Consider the following 18,530-nt stretch of genomic DNA (forward strand, 5'->3'; position numbering starts at 1 on the left):
CCTGCTCTTGGGCCAAAGCCCGCGCAGGTGGTCCTTATGCAGAGAAAGGTTACTCTGTGTGTCCCACATAAGAGGACCTTGTCATGTCTTGGCGCCTTACATGCCGCCAGATTTTAGAAGGATTCTCTTGCTCAGAGGCAAATTTCTGTATCCGCTTTTGGAGGACGTGGGTTTTTTCTTTGTATATAGATTTGCTTATGTTTTGTTTAAGTGCGTATTGGTGTGAAAGTCTGATGTTGAAATTTAACGTTACCGCCAGCAGAGTGTGCCTAAGGTCGGTGGCAGAATATTTATAAAAGTACCCCATCGACCCTAATTTCCATTAGATTAATAGTGTGTGTAGGTCGATGGAAAAATATCGAGTAGGTACTCCATTGATTAATCAGAATGAGTGCAATGAACTTAGGTGTGAATGTATTTATTTGTGCGATTTTATTATGGAATTTAGTTTTAGGTTAGATTATAGTTTGCATGCGTTGGGGGCTTAAATGGCCTACCTGTCGAAAGCCTCTGTTTGTATCTAACCTAGCTGGGAAGTGACTATTTCCTGGACATCTGGCTTAAGGGAGATACTAGCGACCCAGCCACATAATGTGGTAGGTGAACTATCTGAGGTACCGATCCTAGGGTCAGCACGTCGGGGAGTGAGCACCCTTCAGGGTGAAAGTCGAGAATAAACATTGAGCAACGTTTCATTCCAACTACATTTGTTTATTTAAGCCTAAAACAGATTGTAAATAATATTGCTGAGCAATATTGAACATAGTTCAACTCGGAACAGCATCCCCAGTTGTTCCAGGCTTCAGTCCGCGTGATAATCATGTCCATTGATATTTCTGGAAATTTATTCTTTGACTTTATTTACTGAACTTATTTTCAGTTTTCCCATCAGTTAATAATAATAATAATAATAATATGAAGTTGTTAGTACCAGATGGGACAATGAGCCTTTATCAAACCTGAGTTCCTTATGTAATTTATAAGCAGCTCTACTTTTTTTTTTTTACAAAATATTGACTAAACAAAGAATAAAAACTTACGTGTCTAGGCATTTTTCCCAAAAACGCCCCAATAAACAAAAAATAATTTAAAAAAATAGGGGGAAAGAAGCTTAACACACCCTGTATAATTATTCAGAAATCGTGAGATGCGGTCTGGTATGATGTAGGTTTCAGAAAAACATTTTCTTTATCGTGCGAACGTTTCGACCTTTATTGAGATCATCTTCAGGGCTCAAAGTGTTTGTCTTCTGTGTAATTGAGCCATTCTTGCGTGTCGTGAGTGGGCATTCTCAACACGACACGCAAGAATGGCACAATTACATAGAAGACAAACACTTTGAGCCCTGAAGATGATCTCAATAAATGTCGAAATATTGAAACCATAAAGAAAATATTTTTCTGAAACCTACATCACACCAGAATGCATCTCACGATTTCTCAATAATTATCGATTAACGGTCACTAATCACCACACACACCATGTATATATTTTGCCATTGACAATCTTTATTATGTTTTTTATTCGGGTTGATTAATGTAATAAATTTTGCATGGCTTCCTTAGGTAATTTAAATTTATCTCTGTTGTACAAAATATTGGACTGCCAGTTTAAATGTTTTTGCAGTGCTTCGACTTCATCATATTCTTTGTAATCCCGTATTTGCGCCGCATAACAAATTGCGGCTTTAGACAAGCAAAATACTTTATACTTTGCAGTATACTAAAATACTTTGCACTTATGATGACGCTGATTTCAAAACTCTACTCACTCAGAGACGCACTTTCTAATAATATAAGCAATTCTTATGACTATGTTACAGCAAATTTTGTCACATTTTGCCAAGCAGTCCCTATTTTTATTTTCAATTGAATCACTGCATTATGGATTAGTTTTCAAGTATTTTCCGAATTCACGTGGAAATCACTGACCTCAAACTAATTCGAGAACGCTGAAAAAAATATACTCAGACTTGTTCAATGTAACCAATGTTTTTCATTTTAACGTGAAGCATGAACATAACTATTTTATAGTTTCGCAAAACATTTCCGAAACATGCCAGAAACAAAGTTATGTTGTGTCTAATATTGTTCATAAACAACAGTCTGGAAATAGGCTTTATTTCGAGCTTAATGAGTATGGGAAATATTTGAACGTGTTTTTTGTATCAGCGCACCAAAATGGAAGGGTTCTTTCTGACAAAACGGCCAAATCGGTATGACGGTCGATCGGGAGATAAGGAAAGAGGGAAAATTTTAAAAAAGTGGGACCGGGAATGCTGAAAGGGTCAAGGGTGGGAGGAATAAAAAGAAGGGTAGGGCTGTCATCAGGCGGGGGTAAAGATGATTCTTCCACCAAAGCCGCAAGCCTTCTACCAGGGAAACAGGAGCTTCTCAGAGCTGAAATGTTGCTGCTCTCCTTCCTTCTTTCTGTCCGTCAACGCGATCCGGGTGGGGGCGGAGGGTGGACCATGGTGGGGTTCTTCCCGGTTAATAGTCCGGTCTGTCCGGGCTGGGGCGAGACCCGGGATCGGTCCCGTGCGGAGGTCGGACTGGCTGGTTGCCGACTGCCGAGGGAGAAAGGACGAGTGGTTCGAGTTCCAGACGATACACGATCTGACTCTCGAGTTTTAATTCTCAAAAAGAGGGTTGATTTTTATGCATTTATTCTCACCATTAAGGGTGAGGATCAGATGTGCTATCGCAGTATTATCACACTGGCGATCTAAATAATCTATCAGTTTATTCTATAGACAACAATATTATTTTATGCCTTCGTTCATACTAAAATTAGGAAACGAACCAGTGATCACTTTTATCTAGTGTTTTTCTTCCTATCGCAATTGCTACCATACCACTTTTCACATCTGGTTTCGTCCTAGTTAACAATAGAGTACACCCATTTTCAAAAAATGCCGGTTGATAATGACTTAGAATGACAACGCGAAAATATAAATAAATATATGTGTACTTTTTATGTATAATAAATCTTTTATTGAAAATAAATTTTACACATGGTCATCATGACTGGACTTTAAATTCAAGGCAAAATTAAATTTTAGTTTTATATCCTACTTCAAACGACTACACAACATTAAATTTAAAATTATTGCATTAATAACGATATAAAACTATATTATACATTGATAGGCAAAAAATTCCACCCAATCGATTTTTTTCATTTTCTCGATAAAAGAAAATTCTCCCCTTAAGTTGTTTCATTGTTTTTACCAATAAATATTTGTTTAAGCTATGTTTTAAATTGGGAATAATAATTAGACACACACTTAAGCCTTAATCCAAAACAAGGATAAAGGATTTTTCAACGTTTACTTTTTACGGAATTTAAAATGTTTATTCAGCCTCATTTGAATTCTGAAGCAAAAAACTGTTTACATTTCATCATTGTTTTCTTCATTTCAATTTTTAAACTTAAAAATGCCACTTAGTGATGAGGATGTTGCGCGAGGTGTGGCACTTACTGATGATGGATGTTCCATCAGGTATGCGCCTATTGCCATCGGAGTTCCCTACGAAACTGCGAGATGCAGTTAGACGTTTTCGAGAAACGGTCCTACCACAGAAGGCCAGGTTCTGGACAATCCTAGGGTAACAGAGCCACAGGATGACCGTTTTTTGACTAAGAATTTTGCGAAACTGGCATCTTACAGTTGTTCAAGCGATTCATCAGCTCCAGGAAGTTCGAGGTGTCCAAATTTCTAAACGCACTGCTCGAACAAGATTAAATCAATATGGACTGATGGCTTTTCGCCCAATAAGAGGACCAGAATCGACCAGAACAGACAGAGTTGCACGGCTCCCATTTTCTCGAGAACATAGCCGTTGGTCTTTAGTCGATTGGTCTGCTGTACTTTTTACAGATGAGTGTAGATTTGCTGTACAATCTCCAGATGGCCATGAAAGAGAATGAAGAAGGCGAAATGAAAGGTACGAAGCTTGTAATTTTTTCCAGAGCCAACCTTTTCAACGTAGCTCAGTGATGGTGAGGGCGGGAATTTCAATGGAGAGTCGCACAAAGTTGGTTGTTGTTTGTGGAGGGTCTTTGAAAGCCACTCGCTATGTGGATGAAATTTTGGACAGTCATGCGTTGCCTATCCTCGATGAAATCAGGGACAATCCTGTTCTAATGCACGATAATGCCCATCCACATGTCGCTCGCATAGTACAAACGTACCTTCAATACCATACCAGCAGGGTCTTAGCCTGGCCAGCCCGCTCTCCAGACTTGAACCCCATCGAACATTTAAGGTATAACCTCAAAAGACGAGTAAAGAGCACGTCCATCACTTCCTGATACACTCCACGATCTTGAAAGGTCTCTTCGTGAAGAATGGGCTAACCTCCAGCAAAAGACATTTCTAGACCAGTACAAAGAATGCCGAGGCGTATTCAAGTTGTAATTAAGGCAATATTGAAATGTTAATTAAAAATCTAATTAAACCAATTTTTCTGTCCGTCTTTTTTTCATTTTTCTTGGCAATTTACATTTATTCTTTACGTTTTTAGACATTATTAAACATTAAAAAACGGGAAACTATGATTAATATACAAAAATATATACAAATCAAGTTATATTACAAACGGGTGGAATTTTTTGTCTGTCATTGTATATAACTGTCCGACTAGCATAAAGGTAGCATGTCTCTGAAACGCGTATGATTGCAACGTAATACAAGCGAGAATAGTATGCTACCAACTCTAGATACATGATGTATCGACACTAATCTCATTTTTGGGGTCCGCCAATTCTGGCTGGTTTACGTTGTACGTAGGGTAAAACCTACGCGTTTCTCTGTCATCTTTTGCGAGGAACTGTCCGAACTACCTAAAGAAGTGTTCAACAGAATTCGAACTATCGCAGAAAATCACCTTTAATCTGGTTTCCTTTTACCAAAGGACCGTTTGAATGTTTCTTCCCATAATAAGTGGCCTACAATGAAAATATTATTTATGGCAGCTTTCAAAATGTATTTTCTAAGTAGTATCCACCGTTCTTTTTAGCCTTAATATATTGCCTCTAAAGTAATTAATCAATAAAAAATTATAGTCGTCATATGTAGAATTCAAGTTCCAAGCCAAATTACCAATTTTGGTATGTACATCCTATTTCAAATGAGAAAAACTAATTCTACAAAAACTAATTTAACGTTAATTAATATAAATTTATTTTATCAATAATATATAGTTTTATGTCCTCGTGACTGAAGTCTGCAAAACCCGACCTTTAAATTTTATCATGGTTGCCGAACTATCGCAATTACTAGACCTAACTACCACGTTTTACAGAGTTGGTTCCCAGTAGTAAATAAGAGTAACAATAATGTTCCGAAAATCCCAACAGAAAATGAATCATAGAATTATGACACTTGAGATATCAAATGTTTAATAGAAATTTTAAAATGTACAATACACATTTCTTAATTTAAAATTTTTATCTATTTCCAAGATTCACGGCTGGATTTTAGGTTAGAACGTGTTGTAGAAACTAGTTTAAATCTAAAATGTTGGTTATTTTTTAAAATCTAAACATGCCATTTTTTTAAGTCATATATTTTGCATTTCGGTGCATGTCCGTGACCCCTCTTCAGAGCTCACGATTTAGCTAAATGGAACTCTAACATCCTAAGAAGAGAGACAGGGACGTGGCGCGAAATGCATTAGCAATTGAAATATAAGGCATAAAAACAAATGGTGTGTTTAATTAAAAAAGCTAACATTGTAGATTTAAAAAAAAAATTCGTGGGTTCGCAACAGCAGAGGTCATATAAACGCTCAGGGTGCCGGTGTTTTTGAAAAAAAGCCCATTTGTAAGCATGTCGGGTTCGAATGCAGGGCCGCTGAATTCGAACCCGGGACTTTACCTTACAGTGATGAGTAAAATATTTTTACGACCAAATTAAGTTATTAAAAAAATAAAACTACTTTAACATTAATGGAAAAAATTATGCACCAAAAGACGGCACATACTTGCACGACAGGTAGTTTGATGACATGTCATAGTGGACTAGAACAACATGTCATACCAACAGATCTGGTACACAAAACCACAGTATTCACTGCAGACTAGGTCTCAAGTTTACTTGACAATAACCACCTCAAATATTATAATGCAATTACAACTAAACTGTATACATACATACCATAATATATTAGTATGTAAGTTAATTAAATATTTACAAAATGTAACAATAAAGCCTATTAGTAACGTATAAATACCACAAAAATACTTTTTTGAATGTGAATATATTTATTTAAAAGTAAAGTCACTGTCGTTCCGCCACCGAATTTGGTTGAAATCCATGTCAACAGCTAGGTTCATTTCATACTGTTTGATAGTTACATATCATCTTGGTCTGCCTATCCTCGCTGATTTTTGATGGTTCAGACGATTTTCGCCATCTTCAGTGTTTGGGTGATTTATGTGGAGTAAAGTTTTAGTTACGAGGTCGAGGATGGTGTGGGCGGGGCGGTGTAGGCGTTACTGTTGTTTGCCGGTGTGTTCGGGGTCTTTTTGATTGTTGTCATTTCAGCCCTCAAGGCATGCAGTTTTTAGAACAAGACACTCACCCTCTCACTCTATCTTAAATACGTTCTTTCCTACAAAATAGAAAATGCTCGATATGCCATTGTTGAACGGACGAATATTCAAAGGCAGACCTAACTATAGTGCAGTGAAGAATTTGATTTGAAGGATTTGCAATTTCTAATAAGAAATCCACGATTTCCAAGAGCAATGATTGAGGTCATATTGAGATTCAATGATGGTTATAATTGGGAGGTCGTTGATAATTTCCAAATCTTTCATCTCATCTAATAATTCTAACGATTGGTTACCGATACTGTTCCTCACTGCTTACTGATACTTATAAAATAAAATTTAATTGTTTTAAACGAGCAAAAGCAATTATAGCAGAAGCAAAAGTTAGAATACGAAGAAACTGAAATAATTACAAGCTGTTATAAAAACATTTTCGTTTATTTGTGATAACTGATAATGTTAAAGATGGATTTCCTATTTTTTAAACAATACGTGTTGAAACATCAGCAGGCGAATTAGGGCTATTAGAAAAGAAATAGAATCGGGGATGCAAATTCAGCACAAATCTACTTCTATAATTGAATTTGACAACTCGTGTCAGAATATAAATATCAATAGTTGACACAAAAGCTTCTCGACGTCTAATTTCTATTTTTAAGGTTGGCTAATGATCTGCAATTGCTGTTAGGTTTATTCATTGAAGAGTACTGTTCGATAGGTAGTCCTCGGAAGATACCACTCTTAGAAGAAGGGTCATCCTTTCACGATTAAGAAGAGGTTATGCTACGTTGACACGGGCAATTACTTTTGGGCCAAAGCCTGCGTGTCTGGCATTAAGAGAAGGTTGCTCCATGTATCCCACTTACTTGAACGATGAAAATTTAATTGCCCCATATAGAGACGGCGTTGGAATATCACCCAATAAGATAATTGTGCGTCAGCACTACAGCTAGTATCTGAGTCTCATGTTCTGCTCCTTGAAAGTTTGTTTAATTGTATATAGTAATGATAGTTTTTTGTCCAGTGTCTGATGAAAGTGAATGTATTTATTGGCGTGAATGTGTAGTGTGAGGGGGTTGTTGGCGGAGTATTGAATACCCCATCGACACTAAATTAAGTTAGTTGTAAAAACGTGTAAAGGGTGAAGGAGGAATAACAATTATTCTACCATCCTAATTGAGCGTATGGTAAGTAAATAGGAAAGAATGTATTTAAGAGTGAGTGAGAGTGTGAATGGGCTTGGATTTAGGAACTGATTGCGTTCTATGCTAAAATTATCTAGGTTTGTTAGCATCCTGAAAGAACCCAACCTCGACGGCTGAAGGGATAAAGCGGGGACACAAATGTACACCCGATGCATCGCCACAGCAAGAAACACACATACCCGATGCAACACTACGCGACGCTACCCGAAGCCACCCGATACAAATCCAATGTCCAATTTTTCATAAGATGGTATTACCCCCGTGCACATCTGCCCGATCCCATGCAACGCACCCTACTGTACTCGATGCAACCAAGTTCCCCACTGTCCAGATTTTCGTCGAATAGCATCGAGTACAGTCGAAGACAAAAGAACCAGACAGTCATATTTTTATGTCAAACTATAAGTATTGTTGTCGTTACGTTAATTACATGATACTTATTTTAATATAAACCAAATTAAGCGAGATCAAACATTCAATAGTTTTTGTTTTTTTAATTAATTTTAATGGTTAGGAAGAAAATTGATCAAAACACCGGAATACCATTTTTGATAGAATGAAATTAGCTAAGAAATTATTTCATGGTTTCGCTCGTAAAATTTAACTAAAATTTATTACATGGTTTTGCTCATAAAATTTAACTAACAATTTATTACGTTTTTTCTAATAAAATTTAACTAAAATTTATTACATGGTTTTGCTCATAAAATTTAACTAAAATTTATTACATGGTTTTGCTCATAAAATTTAACTAACAATTTATTACATGAATTTGTTCATAAAATTTATTACATGGTTTTGCTCATAAAATTTAATTAAAATTTATTTAAAGGTTTTGCATATAAAATTACACCATTTTCGTCGAAGCGGACACTCGCATCTTTTGTAGTTTATTTCAAACTATGTATATGTAATTTGTCGTTATATTAATTAAAACATGCTTATTGTTGTGTAACCCAATTGTGTAAACGAGATTAAAAATTCACGAGTTTTTATAAAAATTATTTAATTATGATGGTCAGGCTGAAAATTTATCAAAACACCGGAATAACTTTATTTAAAACAATTAAATTTAATTAACAATTTATTAAATGTTGTGCTCATAAAATTTAACAATTTATTACATGGTTTTGCTCAAAATAATGGATTAAGAACAAAAGAGGTTTGGCGATTGCGATACTGATTTGTGATACATGCTGTGTGCGTGACGTGCGCTTGACGTCGAACAGATATGCACACCCTACCAAAACGAGAAGAGGCGTCGGGTAGCATCGGGTAAGTGTGTTCCCCGCCTAAGACCGAGGTCTGACACCCGAGGTGGATGATTCTCGAGGCCTTCCGGTAATTCATTCTTAAGTACAAAAGCTTGATTTGAGAAGCGATGGGCTCAACGTGTATGCATATGTACATGGATGTGCAAATTTTAGCATATATAATTCAGCAATCAGTTTTTCAAATATAACTTTTTTTGTCAATTTTTTTTGGTTCAACAGAGATTCGGTCAAAAGTCAGTGTCATTGAGACTTGTTTATTTTTTAATGCAACCCTTGGAGCGAGAATCCTTCTTGAAAATCTGAAAATCTATCATTTTACCTCGAATATTGAATACAATAACTAATGAACCATTCAGTCAAGCAAACAAGACCAATTTATCACATACCGTTGAATCATCTTCACATCTTTCTATTGTTATCGCTCATATCGGAAATAAAGCATGTCTTTTTATCAATTAGGAGTTTCTCAATGAAAGCGAACGTGTCCTTAAATTTAAAAAAATAATAATAATTAAAAAACGTGTGAAAAATGATGTTCGGCGCTGGTGAAACGACTAGCATTGTCAGAATCGACTTTCAACAACAACTGTTCTGCTAGCGTGAATCAACCTTGCCAAGGACGCTTTGCTATTCACCTGCGGATTCATTTCCTTACCGACTTATCACCACCGCTTTGTTTATTCGGCACAGGTGCTTGCTTGTTCAACTGTGGCCTAGGAGTTCCAAGTTGGTCATAATTAGAAGCCCGATTTATTGCAATAAAAATCCCTCAATATGACATATAACATGCACGAAAAAAACGTCAAACATGCAATATAATATAAACTAAAAATCCTCAAACATATATATATATATATATATATACACACAACGTAACATATTATATGCACTAAAATACCCTTAAATATGCCATATAATGTTCACTGAAAACCCGTTAAATGTGCAATATTATATGTACTAAAAACCCGTAACTAAACCACATAATAAGGGAAGAAACCGTCAAATGTGTAATATTATATGAACTTAAAAAATTTTAATACGTTTATATTATTGTTATGAAATCTAACATCCCTAATTTTACAAATGTTGTTTGCGAAATTTTATACTACATTAATAAATACGCATTGTTGGGAAGTCTACTGAATAGACAATTGTAAATTAACCTGAAGAGGACCCTGTCGTGAGGTCGAAAATGTAGTTAAAAAATAAAATTCCATGCTGCAGTATATGTTCAATAACCTACAATACAAATAATAAAGTTTTTTTAAAAAAAGCAGAAAACTTAATTATTATTTCAAAAAAATATGTATATATATATTATTGTAGAAAAATCATTTCTGTAAATAGTACGGTTTTACGATGTAAAAATGGAATAAATCTGTCTATTAAGAGAGGTTCAACTTAGCTGATAGCGATTAAAAGCTAGGTTATGTATTACAGTTATAATTATTTGTATGGTCAACCAGTACTGTGTTGACCATAGACAAGAATGTATGGACCGACCTGATAATTTTCTTGTTTTCGATCTAATACCAGAAAATCTTGATCTAATACCATAAATTTTTACCACAAGCATTTTTACAAAGAAAATTTTCCACCTTAGTCAACTTTATCATGTTGGCTCTTCATCATACAGAACTCACAGCCCCCTCCCTCCACCGCCTTCCAAACGACGCTGCGTTTTTTCAGACCAATGAACTTTTCTGAAAAAGTGATTTTAAGAGTATCTAAAGATGATTGCTGTCTTATGAAAAGAATGTTTCCAACTTTCATGTTTGGAGAGGAGGGAGTATAACGAGGAGAGCAGATCAGTCGAGCGAGCTAACAAGGCTCGTCTAATTGGGGGATATAAAATTAATCTCCGGGGGACGTCGAAACAGTCACATTTCCTCCGTTCACAATATTAAAGATGACTTATAATAACAATTCTACGTCATTCTGACCCGCTATTTTTCCCATATTTAGTTAGATCACTATGGAGGGTTTTCCACTCAGCAACTCAAAAAATTCTTATCGAGGAGGTTTCTCGGAAAACCTTGCTAGCTTATAGTACCCGATGCAAATGTGAGTAATTATCATGTTTGAGAGTATGTACAGTTATTACAATAAGTCTGGAACTGATTGGTACTGATCACTTTTTCTGGGTCCGTTTATTCACACTGGTTTCGGTCAGGAGCTCACATGTAGGTCCTACTGCGGGGCTTTGAACGCCGTATTTTTATTCTTCTTGCTTCAAATTTGGATTTTGGGAGTTCTTCTTGCCGTCTGAACTGCTTGTCATGTCGGATGAAATCCTCATATCTATACATGGATGTACCCAATAACGTCGGTCTTGTTTTTAAATGTACTCGTTGTACACAAATAAAGGCAACATGCTACGTTATCTAGAATAGAGTAAGTTGCAATAGTGTGATTGAAGATGAAACAGCCTGAAAATGGTATGAAACCGAAATTTGGGGGTCCGTGGTAGTCGAGTATAGACTCTCGGTCCATAGCGGTCGTGGGTTCGATTCCCACCGTCGCCCCTGGCTATTAATATGCAAATATTCATAAGGCCATTTATATTTTTAAAAAAGATAAAAACTGTGATATGTGTGCAACATAGTACATACATTACGAGTATGAAAAAACAAGTCTAGGTACATGATGAACTGATTGCCATACATCACATTTTTGGGTCCATCGTGTTTCGGCTGTCAGCTTCAGTCAGGAACTATCCGAATTACTTGAATTGAAGGTCAGTTCAATATGAGTTCGTCCCCTCGCAGAATAGCCAACAAATTTAAGTCTCATTTTAAGAACAGAGAGAAAAATCGCTGAGGGAAATTGGCAAAATAATTTAATCAGCAGATTGAAGAAAGTCGGCATTTTCAAAATTTACCAAAAAATCATAAAAGCCCTAAAAATCCGCGGCGCTTTTATCGCAGGTGCATTAAACAATGCGTATTGTAATAAAAAACTCACTCCATCTGATAAGATAAAACTTTTATAAGATAATGTGAATAAATTTCTTGAGAAAACTGTTGAGCTAGAAAAGAAAATTTATTGTATTTTTATTTGATTGTCAAGTTCGGGTGTGGCAAAAAATATATACTTAAGACATGACATGTTCCACGGTCAAACATGGATGAAGCAGAATAATGGTATGGTTTGGCATGAACCAATATAATCTATTTATTAAAGATAAGGCGACTTGGCGGGTTCTAGGGATGGTAATGTGCGAGTGGGCTCAAGCAGTAAGGTTAAGATGGATCGAGAGGAAGGATTGGATCCTCTGGATATTGGATGCCTTGACAGAACCCCACAGTTCCTCCCCCTATGTCCAAAACGGTCGCAGTAGCCTTGAATAAGGTTAATTTAGTTTGACAGTCAAGACATTTTCGGTCCTACGAGTCTTCTATTAACTTTTTGTCTCTTAAGACTTGTGTGGGCATTTCATGTCAGTCTGCTGTCTAGCTGTAGTACTAAATGTTTGACTTGAATGGAAGGATGTTAACGTACACTGAGTACATTTTTCTTAATTCAGTGTTGACCTCCACTTTTTGCACCAGTATTCGATATGCTCGAGATGTTCTTGAGGTTGGAGGTAACTTGTATAGGGTTCGAGTTAGAGGGCAAAATTGCGGTATCGTCGTAGGTAGTGTAGGCGTAGGTGATGATGAGGTATTGGGGTGTGCAAGTAGGTCAGTAATATAGATGATATAAAATGTGGTACCAAAAATGATCCCTTCTATCTGATTTCTTAGAACTCGTTGCCGCACCTCACTTTGAAGCATAAATCAGGTAAAACGTTCTTAGGGTCTTGGGTCATCATCGAATGGGGAAAAGTCAGGAATGGGAAAATATTGATCCTAGTGTCAAATATATTCACGTGTTAAAAACTAAAAGTAAATTTTTTGTGTGGAATTTTTTCTTGAGATCTGCGGGGCGATGAACCTTGCAGTACGGTCATTTCAGATCACCCTGGTATTCTCGCTATTCTGTACTGTCAGAGCAGGCAAATAAAATACAGGCAAAATGTGCTGCAGGATGATGAAAAACTAATAACTCTCCTTTCCAATTTTATAGATCTGCGCCCTAATAACGTTCTTAAAATCAATTTGTAATAAATTTAATTAAAATATTAATTTTTTATAGTACATTGCAGTTAAAGACTAAGATCTTATTTAACGGTCTTGTTGTAACAATCACTGATGACATTTTTATAAAATCTATGCAATGTATTTAATAAGACCAATAATACTTTATTTGTGATGTGCACCACTCAACGTTTCAAAAACAATTTCGCTTTAAAATTGGTTTACAGTATGCTAGTCCTAGCATAAAATCTATACTTCTTTAAAGTAAATGGTGTGAAATGCAGTCAAATAGTTCTTCTTACATTTAAACAACTAATTAAGAAAAGGCAATTAAAATATAGACGGTATAGACCTATATAACCATATTTTTTTGCTTGAAAAAGTCCAAACTAAATTTTTTAGAATTCTTTTAAATTAAATCCCTCACTTGGGTTCATTTGTGCTTAATCCAAACCCTGTAACTGGGAACAAACTGATCTACTTTTCATCCAAATCCTTATCAGTGGTAAAAATCTATTATCCCCAATAGCTCAGCTTTAATCGCTTTCAATTAAAACTCTCTCGCGAAAAAAACCGAACTTCAAAACTTCCAAATCCATAACAAATATTACCGCTGACCTCTGTATAAAAAAATCTTGACTATCAGAACGAAAGGCACTCAAAGATATCAAAACCTAGGGTTTCGTTTTTTATACAGATTCTGAACGATCGATCCTCTCGGTGAGATTATGAAAGCATAGATATATGCTTAACTCAGCCGTACCCTCTCATCGGATTATGTTGCTTTCTGACATGTGCTGACAAGACGGTATGTACGTTGATAAGACGGTATTGATGGCGATGCCAAAGATCAGAGCAGTTGAGAACAATTTAAAATTTTTATTGACGTTTTGTTTTTTATTCAGTATTGCTTATGACAATTAAGAGATATTATTGACTTTATTCTAAGTTGTTTACTTTTTGTTTCAGGAGACTCCTCGTTCTCCCTATTAAGGTAAGTTTCACAATGAAATTTCATTTTTACCTTCTCTTTCCTAAATCAATTATTGTTAATTTAATGATAGCTTTATTATTTCTTTTTTCTTTTAAAATATAGTAAATTGCCTTGTTTTAGATAAATTATTTTTAATGTAAATCAAATTTTTACTCTTTATTGCATTTGATCACATGTCAAAGAAGTGAGGCATTCTTTAAGCCGATAAACCGCATACGGTGACATCTATCTAATCGTAGACATTAAAAGATTAACGCCTAATCTCACGTCACCTGTATACAGTTCTCTTTTAACCCGACACTGTCAGAAATTGCACCACGTTACGAAGTTGTCAATTACATAATGCCGATGGCCCATTCTTACTTTCTTAATGCGACAACAAACCGAGGATTCCCAGCCGTCGAGTTTTACTACAATGAACATCATAAAATCCGTATCGCATTGTTTTATCTTAGAGATTAAATTCCTAAGGTGGGTACGACACGGAGAAATTTCGGCGTGTTATCAAACAAACAAAAATGCACGAACGATTAGTGCATCGTCCTGAATAGCATCGTTGACTTACCTCAACTTTAACCGATTTTGTATCTTTAACCTTCCTTTGATAAGTAAAGAAACAAACAAAACACTCAGCGTTGTTTCTCAATATAAAGATATCATTTGAGAAATGGTTTAGACATCCCTTATTTTAGAGATTTTCTCTTACTCTCTTTTCTCTCTCGTATTCTCTATCTTTCTGAATGCAATTCATTCACTCTCTAATGACTGACACTCCGACTCACTTACTCACTTTCGGTGAGGTTCATTCGCTTACATTCTCACTCCCTCCCCTTTCTCACTCCTTCTCTCTTTCTCTCCCTACTCTCCCTCTCTCTCTAATTTTTTCACTCACTATCTCAATCTATCTATCTATAAATCTATCTCTTACTCTTTCTTGATTTATATGTCTATTTATCTTTACTTAAGCCTCTTTCAGTCGGTCTCTCAGTCTCTATCTCTCTTAATCTCATTTACTTTTCATTCACTTTCTTTCCCTTCTTTCTCTCAGCTACCTCTACACACCCCCTCCTCTCACCCTCCCTCTCTCTCTCTCTCTCTCACACACACACACACACACGCACACACACACACACTCTCTCTCTCCCTCTTTCTCTCTCTGAGTGTTCACTCAAACTGATACAATCTCTTGATTTTATTTAATTTCATCCACCTATTATCTTTTTTGCACCAATCTCTATCTCTGTTTATCTGTATTCTTATTTCTTTATGTCTCTCCAAGTGGATCTCTTGCAATTTTTTATATGCACACTACATACTCCTATTATGCTTATCTGCCTTTTCTTATTTTAATATTTTCTCTCTCTCTCTCTCTCTCTCTCTCTCTCTTTCTCTCTCTCTTTTCTCCTTCCTTGTGTTTGCCAGCCTAAGTTTACCTATTTTACTATCTACTTATTATCGCTTTCTCTCTCTTTCTTTTTCTCCCTTCTTCCCTATCGTTTTCTCTCTCTCTCTCTCTCTCTCTCTCTCTCTCTCTCTTTCTTTCTTTCTTTCTCTCTATTTACCTCATTTGTTCTTACTCACCTACTCAGCCGCTTTGAATCTCATTCTCTCACTTTCTCCCATCCTCTTTGAATCTGATTCTATTATTCACTCTTACCACCTCGATGCAGGTTTTTCACTCACTCACTCTCATACCAACACATTTACTCTCTTTTAATTTCATACATAATTTTTATCCTTGCACGCATATTCTCTATTTGGAAAATAGGTTCTTCGGTGAGGTCACAACAGAACGTCAATTCTTCAAGTTTTTGCCGAGCTTTCGACGATTATATCGCCATTATCAGGGCGTTAACTCGATGAGTGTTGAAATATATCTTGAGAAAAAGAAACTGCATTTATAATAAGATTAGTTGAAATTAGGTGAAGCTAAGAATCTCGGTTAAAATATTCATCTAAGTACATGACTCTTTTTTTATTATTATTTTTTCAGATACTTTTTGATCTCACAGATAAGATTAATTTTTTTTTTAAATTTATTTATTTGTTACCTATACAGAATTGTATACTATACAAATATGTACACATGCATGAAATATCACACAGCACAACACTAGCACTAATGCCAGCAATGCACCGGTAGGACACATGCTTTGAGGAGCCAGCCATTGCTGGCACTCAGTTTATATGATTAGGGATCAAGGAGGTCCCGAGGCCATCGTCGGTTGAGGCGTCGTGGTGGGTTGTCAGGATGGGAATGAGTGGATAGGGCTCGAGCCGTGTGGTTAGGATGGTTTGAAAGGTTGGTATGGAAGGTTTGGAATCTGGACTGGATTAGTTCGTTGGCAAAAGGAATGTTGAGGTCTTTGTGGATAGTGAGGTTAGTGACATAATAGGGTGCTTTAACAATTTGTCTAAGGACTTTCGATTGGAAGGACTGGATGCGCTGGATATTGGAAGGCTTGGCAGTGCCCCACAATTCTACTCCATATGTCCATATTGGTCTTAGTAAAGTCTTGTATAGTGTTAGTTTTGTCTTAATTGTCAAAGTCGATTTCGGTCTTAAAAGTCTTCGTAGTAGTCCAAGTCTTGTATTAAGTTGCTGTTTTTTAAGTCTTGTGTGGGGATTCCACGTCAGTCTGCTGTCGAGATATAGTCCCAGGTATTTGACTTGAGTGGAAACTGGTATCTCTTTGTTGTTGATGTACAATGGAGGGCAAGACTGCTTTTTCAGCGTAAAAGTACACTGAGTGCATTTTAATTAAGGTTTTTTTTAATTTTACTATATATAGATTACTTAAATTAAAGTGCTAACGTCAACCACAAGGGAGAGACATGAGGCTCGAATGGCTTTCCCGTTACAAGTCGATAATAGATAGATTTCAACACTCATCGAGTTAAAGCCCTGATGGTGACGATATAACTTAAAGCAGTGTCGTTCTGTTCTGATCTCACCGAAGATCATTTTCTCCAAGTTGTTCAACAGTAGGTCGATCCATCAACTCATCAACTTTAATTCTCTATTTATTTATATTTATTACTTTATATCTATCCATCTCTGTATTTCTTTCCCTCGAACTTTCTCTCTCCCTCTCGCTTTCGCTCTTACATTTCCCCCTCTTTTTCTCTTACCAGTCTCTCTTTCGCTCTCGCTCTTACATTCTACATTCTCTCTCTCTTTTCCTCTTACCTCCTTCTCTTTCTCTCTCTCTCTCTCAATATTTTATTCCCTCTCACTCCTTCTCATACACTTTCCTTCTCTTTCTTCCTCTTTCTCTGTGTATCTGTGCAGCTTTGCTTGTACAAAAACGGTTAGTTATTCTCAGTCGGACAAAGCACTCGCTATCTCCCTCGCTCTCACCCTATCGTCATATTAACAAGTAAACTAATTCGTAAATTTAATAGACATTCCTTACCTCACTGTCACGATTTGTAATTTTTCTCTCTCTTTCATTGTTTTCCATTCTCTCACTCCTTCTCTCTCATTATCATTCACTCTTAAAAAAGGCAAGTGATATAAGCTGCCTTGTTTTCCTAATCTTTGCCAAAGCGGATACGGTTTAATTGGGTAATATACTTTCTCTATGCTTAAAGATTCCTGCGAACGGCTGAGCGTAGACCTTCGTTCCCAGCACTTGTTTGGTTTGCCTTTATCATTAATTAACGATAAAGTTGTATCGGTGGAAAAAAGCTTCCAAAAGAGGAGTAGACTATTGTTGTTAAAAGGGAAAGAAAACACCTGGTAGTAATTAAGAGGCGGGTTATGCCGGCAGAGATCCGTGACCGGGGACACGAAGCGAGATTCTGTGACGCACGAGCCGGGCCCCTCGCCTTGGCGGTGGGGCTCCCGGACGGACACGGATGACTTCCGACCTAATTTATCGCGAGTGGCCGGCCACTTTCTACCGCCTCGCCGCCGCCGCCGTCGACGTCGACGACGCATATCCAAACGGACCTGTTTCAGGTTTGGAATTTCACGACCGTCCTTACAAATTAATCTACCCTTCGAGAAAGGATCAGCACCGTTTAGAATACTTCCAGGTCGTCCAGTAGCTTAGCTCGGAATTCGGGGGACTGGGTGCAAAATCGATCAGCAGAAAGAGAGAAGTGAAGAGATAGATGAACAGAGAAAAACAGAAACATAGGAATGGAATAATAAAATAGAGGAATAAAAACAGAGGACACTTTATACAGATTAAGTCGGGACAGCAAAGAAGAAAAATAAATTATTAAATAATCCATTATATTTCGTTGTCCGATTGACCAAATAATTTCTTTCAATGAATTAATCTTTATGTAAGGTATTGGTTGAAATGAAAAAGTTAGTCACGAGCGGGATTCGAACCCACGACCTTCGGCTCAATACGCCGCTCAACCTACCCTTCGAATTTTCCCTCCTTTTTGCCATTTTTCAAATTAC

The 18,530-nt window shown here is 36.5% G+C and overlaps 1 protein-coding gene across 2 annotated transcripts in view; it reads left to right on the plus strand.

Annotated features, from left to right (window-relative positions):
- Positions 1-18,530, plus strand: part of LOC106670563 — a 166,663-nt gene that overhangs the window by 90,735 nt on the left and 57,398 nt on the right. For both annotated transcript variants that reach the window (XM_014401032.2, XM_024228406.1), the window contains one exon: positions 14,086-14,110. The gene's annotated coding sequence lies outside the window, so the exon portion shown is untranslated. The remainder of the gene's footprint in view (positions 1-14,085; positions 14,111-18,530) is intronic.

The sequence above is a fragment of the Cimex lectularius genome, unplaced genomic scaffold (assembly GCF_000648675.2).
Source record: "Cimex lectularius strain Harlan isolate CLEC.00 unplaced genomic scaffold, Clec_2.1 scaffold254, whole genome shotgun sequence".
Lineage (NCBI taxonomy): Eukaryota > Metazoa > Arthropoda > Insecta > Hemiptera > Cimicidae > Cimex > Cimex lectularius.